This window comes from Eucalyptus grandis, chromosome 9 (genome assembly GCF_016545825.1).
Source record: "Eucalyptus grandis isolate ANBG69807.140 chromosome 9, ASM1654582v1, whole genome shotgun sequence".
Lineage (NCBI taxonomy): Eukaryota > Viridiplantae > Streptophyta > Magnoliopsida > Myrtales > Myrtaceae > Eucalyptus > Eucalyptus grandis.
In genome coordinates, this window is record NC_052620.1 from 21,539,430 (window position 1) to 21,546,842 (window position 7,413).

The window sequence follows — 7,413 nt, forward strand, 5'->3', positions numbered from 1 at the left end:
TGACGATGTGCATATGTACATGTCATGTAAGAGAGAAACGGAAAGAAATGGAGGTGCAAAAGGAAAGACGTGTGCACAAATGAAGTAAGTCACAACAGTCATTTTGACTCCATTCATCTGCATCAAGTGCCGTGTGGGCTTTGGGCCTTAGATCTTTGATGACAATGTTTCGCTTCGTTTCGTTTCTAAACCTCAAACCCAAGCTACGTTACACTCCTTGAAAGTGTCGTTCCTATTTAAGGACACAACAACCGTCAGACCGTTGAGGACTCGGAACGGCCATTTTAATGGAAAAGCTCTTGATACTAAAGTTGAACGAGTGATCGTTGATCTCGACCTACATGGGCTAGTGCTACAAGCCTGTTTGTATTAAGCCTCATGGGCCTTTGGAGGATTTATCCTTTTTCTTCATACTACGTTCAGCCCATCCACGGCATGTCTCCATGAAAGTCCGTTCTAATGCAGGATGACTTGAATAATATTATGCAGATTTTCAGCATAGACATGATCCACGGAAGTCTGCCTCGACTATGTAAAGGAAAAGTTCGAGCTTTTCTAACCCCCAAAGGAATCGCCGTCTTGCGTTATGACCTTGGAAAAAGACCTCTTGATTGGCACTGGTTTGAGTTTTGAAGGATCAAATTGCGCGAAAGATTTTATGGAGCATCGTTCATCTGAGGAGTCCTCGTCCGTGTTTCACTCGAACTTCACCGGCATCAGCATGACTGTCGAAATGGAGTTTCCTCTTGAATTTTCGGAAGGGAATAGTCCCGATTAAGACGTTATGTCCTACAGCGTTGGTCGGCCATGAGGTTGAAGTGCTAGTTCATTTAGGTTTTCCTCCTACAAAGTATCCTTCGGATCTCTTTCTGCTCTTAGGATTTGAGAGTAAGATCGTCCTAGGTTTCCTTCTTGCATGATCCCAGTCACCTACAGGTATCTGTTTCTATTGTCTTCTTCTAAAATTCTCCCTTTCACATAATTATATCATGGGCTTGAGTTAGTAGTGAAAATTGGTTGATATGAGTCTGGTGCAAACCCATAAAGATCCACATAGAGTTGGGTTTTGATTCTTTAAACTCATTTCAATCCGTTTTCAAAATTTTAGGTGGGTCATATTACGACTCGGCTCACTAAAGTCAAGTTGAAAATTGGGTTTCCGACCCATGTTGCCTCCTTTGGGTAATGGCATCATACAAATAGAGCTTACGAATGCGCCGGATCATTGGGCGAACCCCTGTAGATGCGAAAGCTGACCAAAGCTGAGTACATGGAAGATTAAAGTTGGAAGAAGACAAGATAAAAAAGAACAACACCAAGTGATCCTTTCGAACCAAGTTTAAAAGACAGCATAACAAAGTGACATATGGGAATTATTAATAACATGGTGACAACATGCCACGTTGCCCAAGACTCCAATGACGCATTTCAGCTTCAAGCACGCTTGATTCATGACTCACGAAATGAGGTATTGCTGCACTCTTTCATCTCCAGTCACATCTTTTAATTCAATGACATATGTGACAGATATTGCAGAGACGTGTAATGCAATGTCGGGGGGCATCTCAAAGCTAAGCGAGCCATCAAGAGGAAGAAATACCCGACAAAAATTAGGATAGAAGTGCAAAATTCACGGCTTTCGAGTACAAAATTTATTATCACTCACATTTTGTTCAATTCACGGGTGCACTATATTATACACGTTCAAATTGGGATAGAAGTGCTCATTTTCGCCTTGTATGCCATTTTTCTGAAAAGGAAAAGAAATGGGTGAGAAACTTTTGGGAAATTAGATTTTCTCTTCTTCTTTTTTTGTCTCTATCAAAAAAGGCCCAAGTTCAAGGTACCATAGAAAGAATGAATTTGATTAATTTTGTAGTTTTGAAGCAAAGAAAGTTGAAATAAGACGAACAGTACCTTAGTAGTGGATGCTCAAAACACATGACACGGGATCCAACCACGTTTGTCCATCTCACTCAAGTAGATGAAGGCAATGGTAATCTTTGCTGGACCATATAGAGGAAAGATTGTTAGTGAAGAAATTGTCAAAATTGCAGTCTGATTGTGAAAGATGTATCCTTGTTAAAGGGGTTAAATAACAATCTCACAATGTATGAATCAACTCTAGGACAAAGGATAGAAAAATCACCTCTGAAGGGGGAAAATGCTCTGGATGTCTTGCTCGAAAGAACATTTGTTTCAAACATTTACGACTTGATCACATTTTGAATTCGTTTACCAATTCAACCAAAACAACCAAATATGGCCAGTTTGAACAAGGAGCAAGAAATTTAATACCCGAAATAGCTCGTGATTGTGAAAGATGTATCCTTGTTAAAGGGGTTAAATAACAATCTCACAATGTATGAATCAACTCTAGGACAAAGGATAGAAAAATCACCTCTGAAGGAGGAAAATGCTCTGGATGTCTTGCTCAAAAGAACATTTGTTTCAAACATTTATGACTTGATCACATTTTGAATTCGTTTACCAATTCAACCAAACAACCAAATATGGCCAGTTTGAACAAGGAGCAAGAAATTTAATACCCGAAATAGCTCGTGTCATCTTGTTTCGTATGGTCATTCAATGTAGGCTAAATCAGGATTGCCTCCAACAAGATTCCACGCGGGAGTTGGTAACTATCACATGACTTTATGCCCCTTGCAACGACAAAGTCAAGACGAGCCTGGACAATAAAAGAGGACACACTTAAAAAAAGACCTAGTCCACATCACCTTCAAGAAACTTCTCGAATACCTTTAACTTGTTCTCCACTCTTGATACAGTTGAACTCTTCAATGATTTATCTATTCGATCGACCATGCTACGTTCATTGACAGACGAATCCCAAGATGCAAGAAACATTTAAAATGAGACCGCTATTGGTTAAGCCCTTGTGAGAACAATAAGGTTGTGTCGACTTCATAGAGAGGGTAATGCATGTAAGTTTCTAGGATTATATTTAAAATCTCAAAATGTAGAGTACCTAAACACATTGGTTGAACCTAATTCAGACTTTTCTCTGGCCGAAAAAGGGAAGAACTTAAGTGAGATGCTTAGGAGAACCATGTTCACACCATAAGTGATTGATTTCACACCGATTATGCCATTTTACATATGTCCTCTTTTTCAAAGATGGAAGTATAATACTTAAAAAAATCATATATGTGATGGCAACGTCTAGACCTTTGAATCACTAATTTTGACTAATGCATGCAACCACTCCATCCACATGGATCCATTAACTTCAATACACCGAATGACAAACATTGCTCTCAAAATTCTCATTTATCTTATTGGGTAATGAGGATGCATGTTGAAATTACCGATAACTTCTTTGTCAATCTAAGAGACAATGCAATTTCAATATGAGACCTACCATGTTCAAATCGAGTTTTAGGCAAGCTACATATCTTTCATTTAATTTGAAGAAAGATCATTAATTAGCTCTAGATGAACATTCTAAGCTAATAGCAGACCTTGCAATGGTTTTTTTAACCTAGTTAAAGACTCCAATGTCAAAATCAAGTATGTGTGTGTATTTTGATTTCAGGTGTTGGTTCACCAAGAGAGGAATCATTATGTTCTAAGTCTAAGGAGGTTTCTATTTTATTGATTTGAAAACTCTCTTCTTCAAGAAAGTCTTCTGAAGAGGTATTATGATCTATGGCTACCATAATGTTATTGAGTTGATAGAGAGTTTCTTCATCTAATAAGAGCTCATTTAATCTTTTATTTATTCAACAGTATTTTGAAATATGTCCTCTTTTCCAAAATTTAAACCTTTAATATCCTTGTTAATTTTCTTTTCAGGTTTTTCTTTTGGGTTTATTTTGTTTATTAGCCTGTGATTTTTTTAAATAATTTTTTGTGTGTTTTTTTTTTTTTTTGAAGGACAATCTCCTTTACACTCTGGTTTTGATGGTTCATTGCATGAAGGATCATATGGAGCACATAAATCTCCTAAATCCCTATTGGTGACTGTTCTTCTTTAAGCTATTTTTGTAATTTGATTGAATTACACATTTGTATTCCTTATTTATAAAACAAATGAAATTAATTCTCCAGATGATAATAGGTGATAAGTTATTTGACCATTGTATTTTTCTCTTATTTATTGTGAACCCGGTTACCTAACAAGGTAATCCTCTAAAAAAGTTTTTTTTTTTTCCAAAAAAAGGGTTTGTTATAATTTGGCCTAACCATTACCCTTTGTAGGAAAAGATCTTTATATTCTCTAAATCTTTCTAAGGATTTGCATTTAATAATTGAAAGATCTTGATTTATATCTCTTATATGATTGGGTCTCCTATAAAGTGTTGGGATTTAGAATAGATATGAGAGTACAAACATCATCTCGGATGGCTTGTCCATTTGCATCCTCAATACGCTCTTCATATTCATCTATTTTATATGTATTTAAAATTTGAGCTTTTTGTTCATCAGTGAGGTAATTATCCCACCAACCTTTAAATTACCCTATAAAACTGGCTACTAAAAAATTAGCATCAACATGATCGGAAAAGTTTTTTTAGTTTTATATGCATTTGCTACTATAACCATTTGATTTTGAATATTAATAATATTATTTTAGGGACATCATCTATATTCCATTCATAAATTGCATCGGGAGAATAATAATTTTGAATCGTATGCGATGATTATTCTAGAGCAATGTCAAGAAGTGTGGCTCTCTAGTAATCTTTTGGGGGTTTTTCCGTAAGAGTCTATTTATTTCAGGAATTGATTCATTTTTAGATTCTTCATTGGATTTTTCAAGGACATAAATTTGGTTTGGAGTATCATTGATAACAAATCATGTTATCCTCGAGGTTTCCACCGTTGGAGGTCCTCTAACATTGGTGTCAAGGATTGGCATTCTTCCTAAATACCTCCTTCTATATTCTATAGCTTTAACAAATTATGAACCATAGATTTTAGGAAATTCAAAGGATTTAAAGATTGGTGATTTAAGGGATCCAAGTTTTGGTAATCCATAAGAGTATAATAAATTGAAGATTCTATCCTATTTAATTCATTGTCGATAGTATGGAGATGTTGATTAGTATAATCATTTTGCTATATTATGTTTATATTTTGAGGATCATCGGTTTACGTTGTGATTCAGAAGGGAGTGGCAATAATTTCACTATCTCTATGCTAGATTTTAATCTTTCTCAAAGGAGGATGATTAGATTTTATGGTTTGGCCATCATCTAGTTGTCATTTATAAGCGTGATCTAAAACATAGATTTCTTTAGGTTGAAGGAAATATTTTTCAAAACAATCAAGAAAAAGATATGAGTTTCATGTTCACAAAGAAAATTATACTATTTTCTTTAATTTCTTTAGCAATATCATGGAAAGTATTTTTTTTTTAAAAAAAAAACCATTGTCTAATTTCTTTGTTTTCTTATGAATTAAGTTCTTTGTATAAAAACTCTTGGTTGGGTTCAAATTCTTTTTCAAGAGTAAGAACCTCAGAGTCTACTAATTATGAATAAGTAGGTGCATAATAAAGAGGACCTATGTTTTCAAGGTTTTGCTTGTTTTGGTCGTGTTGGTAAATGGGTCTAGAAATCCCAAACTGATTATCAAGACTACAAATATTAGCTATTATAGGATTACTAGGTTTATTTGAAGTTGCGACATTATCTTAATTTCTTAGTGGAAGAGTGTTTATAGGAAGGAGATTTGGATGAAAGTCAACCGATCTTCTTGATGAAGTAGAAGGAATTGATCTCATTTCAAATGATCTTCTAGGAAATTAAATAGTTACTTTTCTTTTTGGATGTTGTACTATGTTTGTTGGTTCATTATTTCGAATAGCCCTTTGAGGGACTTGATTTTCCAACTCCCATTGTTTTGTTAAAATTACTATCACTCCAATTTATTTATCTAGGGATGATAGTATTAGCTCTAGTAATATCGGTTTGAAGTATAAAGATTTTTCATTTTGGACTAAGTTTGAAGGTGTTAACCCCAAAGGTAGAAATCATAGCTTTATAGTGAATTTATAAACAAGAGCTAGAGGAATTGAACTTTTAATTATTTTGTAGTTGTATGATTTAACTTAGAGGGTTAAAGATTTAATAATGTTCAATTCTCTGAGCAATACTGAAAATTTTGGGTAACAATTGAAATGAATTGGCCATTACAAAGACTTGTTTCTAATATTCTTAATATGAACTCTTCAAAATTGAATAATCTTGAATCACATTAGACTAGGAGAATAGAAGTATTTAAGCCTTCTTTAGTTAGCAGCTCAATACCTACTTGTACTAGCCTTATCTGAATGTAATTATATTTTTGCGTATGTTTATTAAGGGAATTTTGATTTAAAAGTTTGATAGTTTCAAAAGATCTAGAAAGAGGTATGTCCCTTTCTTTAATTGTGATTAGGTAATCCGATTTTTTCAAAAATTTGAACTTTGATTGTTTATATATTTGATCAAGTTGAACTTTAGGAATTTTTGAATTTTCTATAGAGTTATTGAAACCTTTAATGTTTATGTCTTCTCTATGTATATGAGCTTGATCTAAAGACGTATGTGAAACATGTTGGTGGCTAAAACACAACCTAGAATGGGGTGAATAGGTTATTTTCAAACTTTGATGAACTTTTGCGAAAATTAGCCATTTGCTAAATAAAGATCAGCTCAGCCTAATGTTTGAGAAAATGTTAACTAGCTATATGTAAATGTATGTGAACAGAAGAAAATAGTGGGACACTAGAAATTATAATGGTTCAGCTTTATCCACAAGCTTACGTCTATTTTTCAAACTAACAGTCTCAAGACAGGCTGGATTCTACTAGCAATTTGCTTGGAGAGTTACAAATGGCTAGCACTAATCCTTTTCACAATAGGTACCACTATCTAAACTCAGTTGTTGCTCTTATGCTTGTACGCTTAATCCTTTGTACAATTGATAAATAGCATTAATATAAAAAAAAAAGTATGACAGAGAGCTTATAACTAAAAATAATAGCAAGAAATCTTCTTGATTTTCTATGTTGCACACTCCTCTAGTTTTCTGGGGTCTTCCCTTTGATATTCTTCTTGAATCTATCCGTTGAAGATGAATTAGAGAAGCAAAGAGCCATTGAAGAGTTTACGTTGAGTTGTTGTCCAGGAAATGTACTACCCATACAATTTATTTTCTTGAACTTTTACAGACTAATAAAAAATGACAACTACTGATGCCTTCTCACTACCGTCTCTAACTGACCTGTTAGACAACCTAGTTGCTCTGTTACATGCTTTATCTGGATTTAGTTGCTATGCAAATCTAGGTCTTTCAATGGCTACTTTGTTGACCCAACGAACATCGTTAGATGTACTTAATTGCTACATTACCATTGACATAAGCATCATCAACAATTGATCTTTTAGGTTCACTAGTGCTATT

General features: G+C 34.4%; 1 long non-coding RNA gene across 2 annotated transcripts; it reads right to left on the minus strand.

The window, feature by feature from the left end:
• Positions 1-1,333: 1,333 nt before the first annotated feature.
• Positions 1,334-2,506, minus strand: LOC104418573. Of its 2 annotated transcripts, none has more exons than XR_005546401.1 (3): positions 2,402-2,506; positions 1,918-2,006; positions 1,334-1,750 (listed from the first exon to the last, which is right to left on the minus strand). It is a non-coding gene; the product is annotated as an uncharacterized LOC104418573 (long non-coding RNA). The 2 variants fall into 2 exon arrangements; XR_720707.2 differs by lacking the exon at positions 2,402-2,506 and adding an exon at positions 2,150-2,265.
• Between the last annotated feature and the right edge of the window lie 4,907 nt (positions 2,507-7,413).